Genomic DNA, 18,935 nt, shown 5'->3' on the forward strand with positions numbered 1-18,935 from the left:
TATGAAAAGGTTCCAATGTTATTTTATCCTTTCCGAACAGTAGGTCTAAAAATAATAATTGTTACTCGAATATTATACTAGTTGCGGAAGTGCAGCTTTATGCAAGATGGGTCAGATTAGAACACGATCGTAGGGAGTTAAAAAAGAAACAAATACATTATAAAACTGATAAAATGTATTTTCGTGTATAATAATCCAGGATGCCACGTTATAGTTCCCTAGTAACCATATCATAGCAACTTAAAATCAACAAGCGTTTTGTTGTTGTCGTCATTTTATTTCCAAGAGCGTATTATAAATTTTTATCCGCGGTGGTTTGATAATGGATACTTACTAGAGATGAACAAAACTAACTGCCGCTCTCGCTCGCTGTGTTCGTTGCATTTGTCTTTCGAGTCTCGTCTCGTAACTCTCGTGCGCTTCGAGTCTCGGTCATTATTCTCGAAATAGCATTTGGTCGACGTGGAAAGATTTCGTAACTTTGAATAACATACATAATTGAAATAAATAACATTAAAAATGTTTATGCTCGACCATGCCGAAATGTAGTAATTATACACCTGGTAGCAGTCCTTTAATGCATGTCATTAAAGTACACCTACTCATTAAAGTTCAGGTGTTTTCAGCCAATGACAACTCAGCTTACAGGTGTTCAGCCAATAACGAGTCAGCTTTGTACCGTTATAAAACCGCAAGTATCGATTATTCTCGGATATGCAATCGAAAGAGAATTAGCGAAAAGTCAATGAGACTGGAAATCCAATACTGTTGCAGAAGGTTATGTTCTGTTACTATAATAATTAGCGTTAATTGTAAATAATATTCAAATAAATTCAATTTGTCATCTCGTTTTTCAATGTCGAATTCAATAATCAAGGTTATACCAAGTTTAACGGGATTACACAAGATCAATGACATTATTGTTCCTCGGAAAAAATCAATACTTGCGCACATCTCACAATTCACGACCTAGAACAAGGTCACTTCCGATCTTGTCAGATACAAATAAAATGTATCTGAATAATTTCAAGTTAGAAATATGGGCAAGCATAAAAAGTCGTATGAAACTCGCCTATAATGGTAATTAAGAAGCTCGTATGAAAATTATGAAACTCGCTTGCGCTCGTTTCATGAACATCCATACTCACTTCTTAATTACTATCATTATAGGCTCGTTGCATAATGTACTATTAATTTATACAAAAAGACAAAATAAAACAGTATTATAGTTATCAAAATGTTGTGGTTCTACTATCGGATATTACTATGGTTATATAAATAAAAAAATTAAAATAAATTTGAATTTCTAAGAAACTTAAAACATAGCGTTGAATAAAACGTTTTTTTTTTTTACTTGAGATGTATACTTGATCTCAAACATACGAAAAAGAATTTCTTAGTCTTTTAATAAGGGCCTAGTCACTAAATAAAGACTGGGCAACGGATTATTATACACTGAAAGGTAGAGATGATGTTTGAAATAGGCTACTTGATTGTTTATACATATACAGGGTGATTCAGACCACACGTAACAGTAATTTATTTCGGAAACTTTTGCATTAAAATTTTCGACACAAAAATATTTATCACTAAAGCACATGTGAACTTTCACTTGACCATGATTTCATCAATCAGCCGTAACAGGAAGTAGGATCAGTGGCGTATTACTTTAAAATTTCAAATGGGAGTCGTGGTCAAATATGGTACCATTTGATAGAGCTCTTCAAAACAAACAACTTTCATAGGAAACATTTTTATTAATTCCTACTCTTTCAATGAGAAAACGTAAGAAAAGACAATGGGTGACACAGGCCAACCGTAAGTCATTTATTTCGGAAACTAGTGCATTAAAATTTTCGACATAAAACTATTTGTAACTAATGCACATGTGAACCTTCATTTGAACTTGCTTTCATCAATCAGCCTTAACAAGAAGTAAGGTTAGTGGCGTATTACTTTAAAATTTAAAATGGAAGTTGGAGTGAAATAGGGTACCATTTGATAGAGCTCTTCAAAACAAACAACTTTCAAAGGAAACGTTTTTGTCAATTCCTACTCTTTTAATGAGAAAATGTACGAAAAAATGTCATTAATACTGAGAAATGTTACGAGAAAAAATGTAAACTAGATAAGTACATTTAATGTTGACATAGTACACACACACAATTACCTGGCTGAGTGTAGACCTGATGGCCGGCAGCACCGTCGAGGGGTGAATACAAGTAAACTACTCCTTCCCCTTTGCTCGCTCAGCAGCGTTTCCTTTAGTCACCGCAATACAGTATCTACTGCCAGGTCAACATGTACACTGCACTTAGCCAGGTAATAAACTCAGGTGGCCTTGCCCAACAATGTACAATAAGAAGGAAGTGTTTTGTTCTCTCTGTACCTGCGTATGTATATTTTTTCTAGTTTTGCAATTACTTTTGTGACTAATAAAATAATTACCTAAAAGTTACGAGTGATTACAAGTACCTCCTACGTACTACAAACAGATGCGGTCCTGTGGCATGGCCAGCACGATATCCTGACTTGAATCTTTGGATTTCTATCTTTGGGGAGGGTTAAAAAACATCGTCTATCAAGATCATCCCACAACAAAAGATGACATGAAACAGCGAATCCGAGAGACTTTCCAGTCACTTGACCACGCCGAAGTGTTAGGAGTCGCTGACAGTGTTAGAAGAAAAGTACGGATTTGTGCTGCTCAGAACGGCAGACAGTTTGAACATTTGAAAAAATTAATGGCATTGTCCAGTCTTTTAGATCTGTCAACTTTAATTATCTTGTTTACATTTTCGTATTGTAACATTTCTCAGTATTGATGGCATTGTCTTATCGTACGTTTTCTCATTAAAAGAGTAGGAATTGATAAAAACGTTTCCTATGAAAGTTGTTTGTTTTGAAGAGCTCTATCAAATGGTACCTTATTTGATCCCGACTCCCATTTGAAATTTTAAAGTAATACACTTCGTGTTAAGGCTGATTGATATGATATGATATGATATGATATGATATGATATGATATGATATGATATGATATGATATGATATGATACGATACGATACGATACTATACGATACGATACGATGCGATACGATACGATATATGATATGATATGATATGATATGATATGATATGATATGATATGATATGATATGATATGATATGATATGATATGATATGATATGGTATGATATGATATGATATGATATGATATGATATGATATGATATATATATGATATGATATATGATATGATATGATATGATATGATATGATATGATATACGATATGATATGATATGATATGATATGATATGATATGATATGATATGATATGATATGATATAGCCTACGTTATGATATGATGTGATATGATATGATATGATATAGCCTACGTTATATGATATGATGTGATATGATATGGTATGATATGATATGATATGATATGATATATATCATATGATATGATGTGATATGATATGATATGATATGATATGATATGATATGATATGATATGATATGATATGATATGATATGATATGATATGATATGATATGATAATGATATGATATGATATTTGTCAGTCAGCTTTACAATTCACAGTTATGGTGGACCTTCACATTTCTGTTTTTCGATCCACCATCCCTTTAATACATATAACTCTTTTCTATTAATGTATTCTTTGCCGAGAATTCCCTGATTACTTTCTAATGTTCTGTTATGACTGAATTGCTATATGTCCTTCCCTCTCTATCCTCTTCTATGCTCTCCCTCCTACCTAGACTGTCTCCCTTCCATTTCTCGCTTCACCTATTAAATATTGCATCTTCCTTCCTTAATAATTTGCGTTATTTATTTATTTTCTTCTCTACCCTCAAATCCTACCGACTCTTAATCATTGTTTTCCCGCTATTTTCTCCTCATTACTTGCTGACTTTTCCGTTTACTCTATTTTACAACACTTACATCACTTTTTTTTCTATCTGTTTATTTACATATTTATCTCTTTCTTTTCGCTTCACTCCTAAATGTCCTATTTTATTACCTCTTTCCATATATTTATTTCTATAACACTCCTACAGTTATAGTACCCCTGATACTACTCCCAACCCATAACATTGAAAAATTGAAATATCTAATTCACTTAATTACACTTGCAATTTCTCTCTCATTCCACTTCACATTTGTTCAGATGTTTTCTTTTTTTTTCACTTTAATTCTCTTGTATTCATTGTTTGATAATCTATCTTATTACACTCTTACCCTAATCTTCTTACACTTAACACTGTCTTCTCTGTTCCTTTTCTTACGCTATTGACACCCCTAACTTTCTTGCACTCACTTTTTTAGCACTCTTCTTCTTAGATAATAACGTTAAGGCTGATTGATGAAATCAAGCTCATGTGAAAGTTCACATGTGCTTTAGTTACAAATATTTTTGTCTCGAAAATTTTCATGCACCAGTTTCTGAAAGAAATTACTGTTACGGGTGGTCTGAATCACTCTGTATAACAGTTGCCAAAATAGATAGAAGTTCAGTTGGGTATAAACTGTGACGATTCAAGGCTGCTTGACGTTCGAGAGTTGACCACTCCCGATGTCCCGATGTCTTGGAACGTTTGGTTGTAAGCAATCAACGACAGGCAATACTGTCGTGCGGGTTTTCGACTTTGCGGGCGCTGTTAGTCTTGCATTCTCTCTCGTTATCTCTAATACTTACCCATCGTCATATCGCCATGGTAATGACATTCATTACCGCACTGAGTGCGATATGTAAATAATTATCGCACTCAGTCAACGGTCATATCATGAACGCACTAAACGCATTATTAAATAAACGCAGATAGAATATTTATGCAACTAGTGGGATAAGCATCATTACCGATTACGATCATATAATTGTTTTTTTTTTAGATTTTTGAAATTGAAATTATAGCAATGTGTTGCTCATGAGTTCCAGTACGACCGTAGTACAGGGACATCATTTTATTTTTACTTCAATTTGTTATTGTACCTGAGTTGTTTAATGTACTTCACTCCCATCCCCTCTACTAGTGAACTTTCAACTGTTCTCCTCACAGAACCAAGCGTATACAGTCAAAGTCGCCTTAAGGTCGTAGTAATCACAAACAGTATTGAGTTAGTGAGTATAGTACGTTCCAGAAATATGTTCGCGTTTTCCAGTGACGAAAGAGCTTTCAATATTGAATCATATTTTCGCACAGGTACTGTCGTCCGTTTGCCTACGTCGCATTCAGATTTCTCTCACCCGCAACTGTTTAAAATAACTTAAATAAAAGTAATCAACTGTCACGTGATTTCCCCCCTTTCTACGATCCTGCGACATAACTACTTGGACGGACAGTAAATAGCGTATCTGAGTAATTTTATATTTGCGGGTCGGGCAGAAGTGAAGATTGAACTTACAGTACGTAAGGTTCTCTTTTATAGAGTAGGTACAGAATTATTATTTCAACATGAGTTACTGATAAGAAGTACGAACCTGGTAATTGTAATTACATACAATAGTCTATAGTGCAATAATAGGCACAAAAGAACTGAAGCCTGTATCGAAATGAACGGCCACTATTTTCAAAAATGTGTTTAAATATCCATATTATGATTATTTTTCATTTCAACTTCATTCTCTATATCGTACGCTAATGTGCTGTAGACACTATAATATACACTGCATAATTAATACGTTCGCACGGATAACTCAGTTTGTGAGTAAAAACACTTATTGTTAATACTGTACTGTATTTTGATTAAACAAAAACCTAATGAAAATTATCACACTAAAAATCGCGATATTTCCTACTTTACGTAAATGGATTAACTACTTTTCTTCCCTCCTGTACCTAGTAAAGTGATTTGTTTGTATTTTACGCCAGTATCATCGAACTCCAGTCGTGGAAGGAGATAGCAAACGGTGTTTCCGGGTCTCAATCATTAATCCAAAGGTATAGTCAGGCTAATATTAAAAATGTTAGCAAAAATAAAATGATGTCCATGTATATGCAATAATAGACATTTCCGCGAAAATCTAAAAAAGGAAATCTACTTTCTGCAATATCCCAATAATTTCTTTTTACAATTTGTATAACACGAAAGTAAAAATAATAATGATAATTAAAAAATGTTACTTAAGTACAAAGTTGTACGATTAAAGCAAAACCATTCGACGGCCACACAAGACTTTATTGTATTGAAGTTCACTGCAACAACCGCAAAAACGTAAATGGAGCTCTCCGGCTTAAGGGGCTTTAAGAACGAATTCCAACCGTCCTTATTTTCAAATTAACTTTGGTTTGAAGCTGGAATGTGCGGCTCCTAGGAACGCTCTCTCGGTTACGGCAGCCATTAAAGGAACTGCCTCGTACTCTCTGCTGGTCGATGCGACAAATGACATTAAAGTGACTTAAAAATAGAAACAACTGAAATGCTGAACAACTCTCCCATGTTACGAGAGATGATGAAATATTTAACGTCATTTATCCTATCTCCATTGCAGACCGACATGGGAACTTTCCACAGCATCGGATCGAAATACAGTTTTGCAAGTTTGCCCTGTAAATACTGTAACACAGTAAAAACACGTGACCTACGCCATGTACAAAAAAAAGGGAACTGCTAATGCAAACTGTGGACAACAAAAAATAGGATTTAAATATAGACGAACATAAAATGTTTTGCACTAATATTTCAGTAACGTTTCAGGCTGATTGGTAGATTACTATGGTTACCAGGTGGAACAAAATAAAAGCAGGATAGTTTATATGAAAAAGCAGGATTTTCCACAAAAAATAGGATATGATAACTTGACACGTGACGTTACATGACGTCACGCTTTTTTCCAATACCTTATACGCATTCATTCATTCGTAGTTTTCTACCCAAGACCAGATTCTTCACTGCAAACCCAGAATTTTCCAATGTTCGCTCTTTTCCGCCTTCCTATTAGTCTCGGCATGTGATCCATATATCTTACTTACTTACTTACTTACTTACTTACTTACTTACTTACTTACTTACTTACTTACTTACTTACTTACTTACTTACTTACTTACTTACTTACTTACTTACTTACTTACTTACTTACTTACTTACTTACTTACTTACTTACTGGCTTTTAAGGAACCCGGAGGTTCATTGCCGCCCTCACATAAGCCCGCCATTGGTCCCTATCCTGAGCAAGATTAATCCAGTCTCTACCATCATATCCCACCTCCTTCAAATCCATTTTAATATTATCTTCCCACCTACGTCTCGGCCTCCCCAAAGGTCTTTTTCCCCTCCGACCTCCCAACTAACACTCTATATGCATTTCTGGATTCGCCCATACGTGCTACATGTCCTGCCCATCTCAAACGTCTGATCCATATATCTAGTGTTATCTATTATCTGATGTTTTCTTCTGACCCGAACTTTTCCTTCCAAAGCACCCATCAGTAGGCAATTTCTTCTCAGCCAGTGATCCAACCAATTTCTTTTTCTCTTTCTGATCAGTTTCAGCTTCATTCTTTCTTCACTCACTCTTTCTAGCACAACTTCATTTATTATTCTGTCTGTCTATTTCACACGCTCCATTCTTCTCCGTATTTAAAATACTTCCAGTCGTTTCTCTTCACTTCGTCGTAATGTCCATGTATCTGCCCCATACAGTGCCACACTCCACACAAAGCACTTCACTACTCTCTTCAGTTATTTCTTCAAAGGTCCTCAGAAAATGCTCCTTTTCCTATCAAAGCTTCTTTTGCCATTGCTGTCCTCATTTTCACTTCCTGGCAGCAACTCATTTTGCTGTTTATAGTACATCCCAAGTATTTGAAACTGTCCATTTGTTCTACTGCCTCATTTAGAATTCGCACGTTTACCTTCTTTATTTTTATTCTGATAACCATGATCGTCGTCTTGTTTACAATATTATTTTCATTCCATACTGCACACAGCTGTCATTTATCTCTAGTAGCATATTCCTTATTGTTAGTATGGTCTCCTTTTCTGCTAACGCCATATCAGCAGCAATTCTTATGCGCTTTATTCTTCTTCCTACATATAAGGTAAATTGTTAGTCTCAGTATACAACAAAATTGACACAAAATTGTTAATAATTATTAATTTAATTAACTATTTAACTACAGTGAAATCTGCCTTTGCTGTCACTTCATTTAAACGGCCATCTGGCCAAAAGGCCAATTTTCTCTGGAACCAATTGGATTTTCCATAAGATCAATACAAATTCTCTCTTTATTTAGCGGCCACCTCATGCACCGGCCAGCGGTCGGGGTCTATTTGGAATGGAACCTGACTATAACAGTCACTGTCCAACAAAATATCTTTTCATGGATAGCCTATTGTCTGACCTATTTTTTCGATGGTTAGAGGACAGGAAGCAATATCACGAGGACAATAGCTAAGTGCCTCCATATCTTGGGGTTAGTTGGTTACTGTTTTATGACTCTTTTGTCACTTTCCACTCCGACCCTCACAGCTATAAATTCTTACTCGTTTTTAAAAGATTGAAACACGGACTTTTGCTGTCGAAAATGTCACGGTATGTTTTAGGTCAATAGTTAACCATTCGAATTTTTTTATTTTTTCTCCTCTTTCTATCTTTTTCTATTTGGACCAGCTTTTACGAATTTTTCTTCTTTTCATTCAGTTAATTCAGAGGAACTGTGAAGTTAGTTTGAGAGAGAAATCATGTCTAACAATAAATCTAGAGTGGTTTAGAGGTGAGACGAAAAATGATTGAAGAAAGTGAGAAGGGAACATCTGCGAGAAACATTGCAGGAATATTCAAATGTGGAAGGACACATATAAACGGTATAATTAAGAATAAAGATGAAATATTAAAAGAATGGGAGAAAAATATTCGTGGTGGCCAAAAAAGGAAGAGAGAATCTGTGTTCAGTAATGTGAATGATTTCGTTTACGAATGGTTCAAGTGTGCGAGGGAGAAGAAATAGTCAGTACATGGGCCTATGATTCAAGAGAAAGCTCTTGAAATTTCCAAAGAACTCAATGTAATCAATTTTGTTGCTAGTAATGGGTGGTTAGAGTGCTTTAGAAAACGGCATAACATTGCATTTCGTTCTGTGTCTGGTGAAGGAGGTGAGATTGCAACCAATGTTATTGAAGAATGGAGAAAATAGACTGCCTTCAATTCTTTGCGGAATATAAACTCAGAGACATTTACAATGTTGACGAAACAGGTTTTTTTTTCAGGGCCCTCCTTAACAAAACTTTAACTTTTAAGAAAAAAGAGTGTAAAGGGGGGAAGTTGGCAGCAGACAGAATAACCCTGCTCTTTTGTTGCAATGCTGCAGGAGAAAAAGAACCACTCTTAATGATAGGGAAATCATGGAAACCGAGATGTTTGAAATATGCTGACATGGGCTTACTGGGGGTGAAGTGGACTGCCAACAATAAAGCTTGGATAACATCATCATTGTTTGAGAATTAGCTATGCGATTTGAATTCCAAGATTAAACGACAAAATCGCAATGTGATCCGTGAAATTGGTGTTTCTTCTCCCAAATACGACATCATGCTTCCAGCCCCTTGATCAAGGTATTATCCAGTATTTTAAACTGAGGCACCGCAAGCGAATTTTGAAAAGGCTAGTTGCAAGAATGGAAGAGGCTGACATTAATATGCACGATTGTTGCACGCGCACAGTACTAAAAAGTCAATGAAATTCAGTATTTTCATGCTGATTCATAAAAAACCGCAACCATAATCAAGCGGCCACCTGATAAAACGGCCATTTTACAAGGTAACTTCAGATGGCCGCTTTAGACAGGTTTCACTGTATACAGATTATAAATAAGTTCTCTGATGACCCTATTTGTTTGAGCAGGAACGTTTCTCATTCAGTAAATACTTACGAAAATCCACAAAGATAGATATCTTAAATTTAATTTTGCAAATATATTTCCTCTAATGGACAGCAGATCTAGACGGCTTCTCTCTTTGGTCCATTAAGAATTGACGAGAGGGAAAAATAGGGTAATTTCTGATTTTCTACAATATCTGACCGGGCACAGAACCTGAAAAGCAAGAAAGAAGAAAAAAAAACCGGACGTCTGGTTACTCTACAGCTCTTTCAGACGATGATACATATCGATGGCTGTGAACCAGACTGTTCTAAGTCCAACTTTTTATAAGAAAGAAATCTGTGTTCCATTGTGTTCCAGTTCTTGTCTGCATATATGACCCGAACAAAATTATAAATATTCCTCTCTATAAGGTTGCTATGAAGCTATTCCAAATTGTTTCATGAAGCTTTGAATGTCAGGAGTTTAAAATAGCTCTCCTGAAAAAAAAAAAATAGTAAAATGGACTTGGAACAGTCTGGTTCTGGGCCATCGATATATCGCGATACGTGATACATTGCCTAAATGGGGTTCTAGATCATCTTAGGGTGTTCGAAAATGCTCTGTTAGAGTAACACTGAATGAGATAAATACTCGTCTGCAATAACAAAACCATTCTTTGGTGGTATACATTTACGGGACAAGAACGCAATAACTCATAACGAATATTGCTTTTGTAGCTTTCATTTGTTTTGTTTCCAAATAAACGTTACCATAGAAACTAAATAAAACAACTGAACGCTATTTTTGTGTTTGAAACGGTTCTGCTATTTATATGTGAATCTTATTTTAACAAAGTTTCAGAGATTTTAGAAGTGCTCCGATTTCAGAAAAACCTGGTCAGAAAATATATGTCACTTAATTTATTAACTTTCAAACAGTGCTTTTCGTCTCTCGTTTCCCCGAGATGTAGTTTACAGGACACAGCGTTGCAGTAATATTTATTTTACGCGTTCTTCTACATATTTAATTCCACAGCGGAGATAAGGGGCACAAGCGAAACCGAGAATCATCTCTAGCAGAGCTAGTACGAAATCGATCCGGGCGCGATCAGATTAGCTAGCTGTCGTTTTATATTCGTCACGCCACAAGAGTTAAGCCCCTCTAAGGTGAGGCAATTCAACATGTTCACACGTTAAATTCTTTATTCTGTTTTAAGGGTGATTTTAAGAAAGTGTTACGGCACCTCATTAAAACGGGGAGTATGGTATTTTTTAAGAATGTTAAATACAGAGGAGGTGTGATAACAATATAATCGTTTAATATCTTCATTAAACAAATATTTTCATACAAATAACATCGGTTCCTTAGAATTACTTTCCTGCAAAAACACACTCCACCGTTCCTGCCATTTTAAAGCAAGGAAATGATTATTATTCTTCTTACGATATCGTCTTTAAGGTTATTTTTTCAGTAGGTTATTTTACGACGCTTTATCAACATCTCAGGTTATTTAGCGTCTGAATGAGATGAAGGTGATAATGCCAGTGAAATGAATCTGGGATCCAGCACCGAAAGTTACCCAGCATTTGCTCATATTGGGTTGAGGGAAAATCCGGGAAAAAACCTCAACCAGGTAACTTGCCCCGACCGGGAATCGAACCCGGGCCATCTGGTTTCGCGGCTAGACGTGCTAACCGTTACTCCACAGGTGTGGACTCGTCTTTAAGGGGAATCCGGTTATATACACATTAGTTTACAAGTTGTTTTCATTGTATCTAAAACGACAAAAGAATCTGTAGTTAAAATTATATTTTTTTTTTCATAATTTCAGAATATAAATGAAATAGGCTCTATATTCAGTAAGGTTAAAATATAAATTTATTAAATGTGTAAGTTATCTACAAACGTTGGAAGTCCCGTGTCTTATTATTATTTCCTGGAAGGCCTAAGGCAGAGGTTTGGGAGAAAATCCACGAACAAGTACTCATAGATTTCAGCAGAAGTTGGTGCTTGAAAAAGATACAATACATCGCCACATTAAAATGCTTAGAAAAGCAACCAGAAGTTGTAGCTCTGTACGTTATGAATTGACACCTGAACAGGCTCAACGCAGAATGGATATCTGAGGTCAATTTATCGCTAGTTTTATGGATGGTAGATTTATGTGGAGAATTGTCACGTGCGATGAAAAATGATTATATTACCACAACTCTGGCACGTCAAAATAGAGGCTCGAGGCTGCCAAAGTCGTCGTTGAACAAAATCGGTTCGGTCCCACAGTAATGGTATGTGGCTGGTAGAATTTTGAAGCTGTGAGTTGTGATTCACTAGGAGTTTGTTCGAAACGGACGTGCAGTCGATGCGGATCTTTACACTCAACAGTTGGAACGAGTTCATGAAGTTTTGAGGGAGAGGTACCCGGCATTAGTTAATCGAAATAGAATTATCTTGCAACAGAAAAATGCGAGAATACATATCGCTCAAACAACCATGGAAAAAAAAATCCAGGAATTGAAAGGGATCGAACTGATACCACGCCCGGCATATAATCCTGATCTTGCGTCTCCATCTTATCATTTGTTTCGATCCATGGCCCACTTCCTGCATGGAAGAAATTTCCAAAACTGGAAGCCATTGAAAAGGGTGTTACCGAATTCTTCGCATCAAAACCATTAACTGGCATCGTCGCGGGATAACAAATCTCGCTGAAAGGTGGCCCAAGACCATAGAATCTAATGGTATTTACTTTGAAGATTACATTAATTTCTTGTCACAGAACACTCCAAATAAAATTTGTTCCGAAACCGACATCACTTGTGAGACAGTATCTGTATTGTTACTGTTATTATTATTATTATTATTATTATTATTACGGTAGAATCCCTCTTATCCGGCACCAAAGGAGCCAGGCTAGTTTCGGATACGAGATTTTGTCGTATAATTGAATAATTACTGGCATATACAAAAAGTTCGTATTTCGTGTTGCCAAATGTTGAAACTGCAGCCATGTGAAGCTTATTTCCCAATCACTTGCTGATAAAACACAAAAACAGTGTGGATTTTCATTATTAAAACACATCACACAACACAAATAATACACTAATTTTAGATTCGAATATTCACTGAAAATTAAAGTTCGTGCGAACTTCCTAATCTGGCAACATTGACGGCCCGAACATAATTAATTAAACATAAAAACTGTATGGATTTTCTTTATTAAAACATATCACACAACACAAATAATACACTAATTTTTTAAGTTTGAATATTTATTGAAAACGAAAATTCGTGCGAACTTCCTAATGTGGCAACACTGATGGCCCGAACATAACTAAATAAACATAAAAACTATACTGTTTTCGCTGTAAGAAAAATCCTAATGTAAACATAAGCACGTTGCTGTCATACCCGTGATTGGCTCCCAGTCGAAACACTCACATGACGCAGGGAAATATAGTTCGTATTTGGAAACCACAAACTTGTATTATTTGAAAATAAAACATTGAATTCTAGTTGTTAAATACGATGAAGCATTTAACTTCACTCATTTGTAAAACGATATGTAAAAGAAAAGCTACTTTTATATTTTGTTGTGTACTAATGAACGCGGATGAATACCAACAGTAATACCGAGGTAGTCTGTTCTTGTAACAAGCTGGCGTTACTTGAGCTCGTAGTTGTTCATGTAATCACGTGGTACTGAAGTATGGCTTCTGCATCCTCAGCTGTCCATTGTGAAGACATAAGACTTAAAAATAATTTAATTACAGTAATTATAAAATAAATGTTTCCTAAGCAAACGAATGCATAGTAGTGAGGTTAGGCCTACTTGACGAGTAACGGGAAATGTTTAACATGAAACAGAATGTACAACAGTAGGCGGGAACACGTACTGAGAATCTACGGCGCCAAACAGTGGCCAATGAAGTCTCACTTCAGTCACGTGCTATTGTTTACATTAGGATTTTTCTTACAGCAAAAAGATTATATGTGGATTTTCTTTATTATAACACATCACACAACACAAATAATATGCTAATTTTAGGTTCGAATATTCACTGAAAATTAAAGTTCGTGGGAACTTTTTAATGTGGCAACACTGACGGCCCGAACATAATTAAATAAACATAAAAACTGTGTGGATTTGTTTTTATTAAAACACATCACATAACACAAATAATACACTAATTGAAGGGCTCAGAGTCAAAGGCGACTAACTCACAATTACAAAATGAGTAAATAAGAGTTGATATTAAGAGGATCCTGACAAAAATGATTGGTTTCACAATTTATTTTAATTGGTCTACATTGAATAAATACAAAAAAATATCATGAATCTATAACAACAATATGTAGTTTTGAAAAAAAGGCTTAATAATGAACACTACAAAATTGTGGGTTGGTCGCCTTTGGCTCTGAGCCCTTCAGTTTTAGGTTTGAATATTTACTGAAAACGAAAGTTAGTTCGAACTTCCTAATGTGGCAACACTGACGGCCCCAAACATAAATAATTAAACATAAAAACTATATGGATTTTCTTTATTAAAAAACATCACACAACACAAATAATACATTAATTTTAGATTTGAATATTTATTGAAAACGAAAGTTCGTGCGAACTTTCTAATGTGGCAACACTGACGGCCCAGACTGTGGAAATGTGACAGATTTAAACTTTTTTTTTTTGCCCAGCCAAAGAGCCGTTGTTTTGGTATTGCCGGTTATTTGGGTGCCGGATACGAGGGATTTTACTGTATTATTATTATTATTATTATTATTATTATTATTATTATTATTATTATTATTACTTACAAATGGCTTTTAAGGAACCCGAAGGTTCATTGCCACCCTCACATAAGCCCGCCAGCGGTCCCTATCCTGTGCAAGATTAATCCAGTCTCTATCATCATACCCCACCTCCGTCAAATCCATTTTACTATTATCCTCCCATCTACGTCTCGGCCTCCCTAAAGGTCTTTTTCCCTCCATTATTATTATTATTATTATTATTATTATTATTATTATTATTATTATTATTATTATTATTATACCTTGGTATAATTCCTGTTGTTGTTGCTGTTGTTTCTGCTGATGCTGCTGTTGTTGTTGACAAACTCTTGCTAATCATCTGCTGGCACACTGTTCTTAATGGCGCGATGTGTTCTTGTCCACAGGATTATAGAAGCAGAAGAAGCTGATGATCACTAGTTTCCCTCCTTCCGGATGCATCCCCTCCAGCTGTTGGGCGACAACAGAGCTGAGCAGAGGGGGGCTTCACGCAAGCTTCCTTTCAATTAGACTACTCGTAGACGGACGGACTGACGACGGACCGTGGGGGGACAGTGCTAACCACAACTTAGTGCTCTCTCTGTATCTGTCTCCTTTCTTGCTCAATGGTTGTTAAACGTGCTGAGGACGGTCGCACTCCTCACAATCTATTTTTATCATTATGTATACAATAGGCCTATGTCTACGACCCTGGCAAGATTATATATATACCTCCCACTTGTGAGACGACAGTTAGTTTATTTATTACTTTACCGTGGTCTTTGAAGAGTCCTGTTGCTCACGTACTTTGTGCATGGAAACATATCATAATATATAAATAAATAAGTAAGGTAGCTGAAAATATTGTGCATTTGAAGCATCTGGCATCTTGGCAGATCTTAAGAAATAATAAATAAATATGGAATTCCTCCTTAAGAAATATATTATAATGTATATTCGATGTTGTGTAGTTGTAAATATTTATTGAAATAGAGATGTTATAAACTAATTATTATATTTATAAGTATGGAGGTCTGGGAGATGTTAGTTTGGGGGGGGATGGGATGGGGAAAGTTAAAGGAAATAATATACAAAAAATATATATATAAAAATATATAAAAAACATCCTTTTTTTGTTATCATGGTACGCTCGTTGTTAGACCAATCATATCAAGATATTCTTTCGAAGGAAATGGAATTACGTTGGCGTGCAGGGACAAGACATTTGTTTCTACTGCGTATATATATTATATCGCCTAGTTCTGTAAGTTTGCAGGACGAATCAGATACTTTTCATCACATAATGTGTTCAAACTTGAAGAAAATCTCGTGCCAGCTGCTCTGCTGTTTCCTACCGAGTATTAGTAATAATATTAATAATAATAATAAAGAATAACTGTACTTGATGCAGACGGGGTGCAAGGGTAGAATGTACGAGGGGAGAGGAAAAAAATATATATATAAAAAACAGGAATCGTGTAGACATCTTCAACCCTTGGTCTTGGTATATCCTCTAAGTACAAAAAATCATTCTGTCATATTGGGTTATAATATGAATACTTATAAAATATACTTCTACTTAAATAAAGTACACTCTAAGCAATGTTCATAATTAAGTGTGAATGTGTGTGTGTGAGAGGATGATTCTATAGTGCATGGATATGAAAGCAACAACAAAGAACATTAGGGATTCACCAACAACATTAAAAAGTAATAATTATAAAAAAAAAAATACTCATCATGGCTGCACACTAATACAAATAGACTGCCTGACACAAAACATTCTCATCTTCATCGCATCAACTGTTTCTGTTAACAATCGATGGTGCTTTTACATTGATCAGAATGTCCCATGAGAAGTCACACCTGTTAGATTGAGAACACTAGTTGTCGTGACAATCCATGAAGTGCCTCCAATTGTGACGTTTCTAGGGATGGGACGACGGGACTCTCAATACATCAATACTGAGCAGAATCGTATTTTATTGTTGTCGGTACTATTCTGATATTTTTTTTTTTTATTTAGGATTCACTTTTGGCGTTGTTTGCAGCTTTCCCAGTCAGTCTTAATTTTGTCTCGATCGGAAAAAAAGTTATATTGTATAAATTTCTTCCTTTCACAGTCCTGATCTCTTTGATAAAACGGGAACATTTCTAAATAAACAACGAAGTATTATGTGTTGTAAATTAAACACAGAATTTTATCCCTCTTTGACTAGATAGTATATAATTATAAGAAATAACAAATCAAACTAACAAAGCCAAAAAGAGGAGCAAAATAATAACATAAATAATTAGATAAAAAAGAAAATCTTTGTTCTGATATATCCTGATTTCAAGTCTGGGTCTGTATATATTCTCACTAATTTTTTTTTTTGTTTCGGACAGAGAAAAAAGCTGTAATGTGTAATATTTACCCTTAAGGCCCACTCCCACTTACCAGAATCGAACTGAATCGAAATAAAAGTCTGCTGCCACTCACATCTATAGTCGCGACGCTGTTATTCCCGGCGTGACTCCTCCTCTTTGCTTACGTCTTAGGAAGTGAAGGCTCTATAAAGTCTAAGTAGGTAGTATCGTTCGCCATTTTTGTTCTTTCGTTGCCGAGCTAACAGACGAGGAATCTATTTGCCACACCGTTAAACATTATCATGTCGTAGCTCCTATGATAATAAATCAAACGCACTGTAATTGAGCAAACAATTGAGTGGCAAATAACGTCTTTGTGTGCTTTCTGCAAACGCCAACGAAAGAGCCAAAATTGCAGTCGATTATATTAAGTATTTATCGAGCCTTAAGAAATGAATAACGTCTTCGTCAGCGAATCACAAGACGCACACGTTTAAATGTAGCCGACCTGCAATGTGATTGGCTGCTGGAAATTAGAGCGACGGGACTATAGTGAAATCGAACCGAACAGTACTTTTGAGTTTTATGTTTTGAAAATCCAAAAGATAATATTTCTACACAAGATTTATTAATTTTTCTTTGTTCATATTAAATTGTGATTTTTGTATACGTACTATTTCAGCAATAACTTTCAATATAAATGAATTAAGCAGCCCATTTGTTTTTTCACGAAGGCTTCACCAGAACTTACGATCATATCCGAAACAAGAAATTCTGTTCCGGCAGTGGAATAAATATTCTAGCTCCTGAATTCTGTTCTATTCTATTCGATTCGCTTCAACTCGATGTGCCGCTTTCTGCTATCTTCCATTTAAATACATTGTGAAAAGAAATTCTGTTCGATTCGATTCCGCTAAATGTGAGCGGGCCTTTATACTACTCTGATTACATTGAGAAGACTAGCTGAGTAAAAATTAATATAGTATTGTAAATAAGACATTGCATTTTACCATTGCCTCAAAAAAACATAATAAAAAGTCCTGCTCATCTTTAAAGTCTACTCTTTCCAACAGTGTATTCATTATAAATTTATGTCATATATTTCCGAAAATAGAGTATTTCTAATTTTGTGCCTTTTTTTTGGCCCACTGTGTATTTCATTTTTGCTATGCTATTTCATTTTCCAAAAATTATGAAGTTTGAATTGTCGACAACACAACTTCCAGAGTTTTGCATTCATTACCTGGAGACGAGATATATTATGTATATTTCATTGCAATAACCAAAACTAGCAGACTGGAGCGACCTTAGGGGTGACTTATCTTACCTGCTTTCTCTCCGTGGTTTTCCTCAGATGCAATGATTAATTTTGAGGTATTTTGCAGGAAAATTGAACTACAGATCTATTTGTCTTGTCTTGTCGATGGAATTGGTGATGGCGAGATGAGGTCGAAGATTTGCTGTAGATTACCTCACATTCACCCTAATGTTGGGGAAAACCTCGGAAAAAAATTCAAACGAGTAATGAGCTCAAGTGGGAATCGAACCTACGCGCATCTCTGGATCAGTAGGCGTGCACCTCTGCCGACTGAGCTACGCCTGTGGCTGATTTAGCCTTTTTCAGAAAATTTATAAATAAAAATCAGTAAAATTGTACAAAGTTGCAACGAAACTGGCCAAGTCAAAATTTAAAATAAGTGAAAAAGTATAAGTATAGACTACGAAATAGATTTTAAATATGAAGGGAAACTAAATGTACAACAATTAACTTTGTAACAATGAGGAAACAACTTTTTAAATTATCACCGGTTCGTCTCTGGAGTTTTTTGCTTGATTTTTTTTACTAGGTTATTTTACGACGCTTTATCAACAGCTTAGGTTATTTAGCGTCTGAATGAGATGAAGGTGATAATGCCGGTGAAATGAGTCCAGGGTCCAGCACCGATAGTTACCCAGCATTTGCTCATATTGGGTTGAGGGAAAGCCCCGG

At 35.5% G+C, this 18,935-nt stretch overlaps 1 protein-coding gene across 2 annotated transcripts in view; it reads left to right on the plus strand.

Annotated features, from left to right (window-relative positions):
- The window catches only part of Eip78C (Ecdysone-induced protein 78C), a 684,862-nt gene extending 666,656 nt beyond the window's left edge, over nt 1–18,206 (plus strand). For both annotated transcript variants that reach the window (XM_069830402.1, XM_069830401.1), the window contains one exon: nt 15,004–18,206. The gene's annotated coding sequence lies outside the window, so the exon portion shown is untranslated. The remainder of the gene's footprint in view (nt 1–15,003) is intronic.
- Nucleotides 18,207–18,935: the final 729 nt, after the last annotated feature.

This window comes from Periplaneta americana, chromosome 7 (genome assembly GCF_040183065.1).
Source record: "Periplaneta americana isolate PAMFEO1 chromosome 7, P.americana_PAMFEO1_priV1, whole genome shotgun sequence".
NCBI classification, from domain to species: domain Eukaryota; kingdom Metazoa; phylum Arthropoda; class Insecta; order Blattodea; family Blattidae; genus Periplaneta; species Periplaneta americana.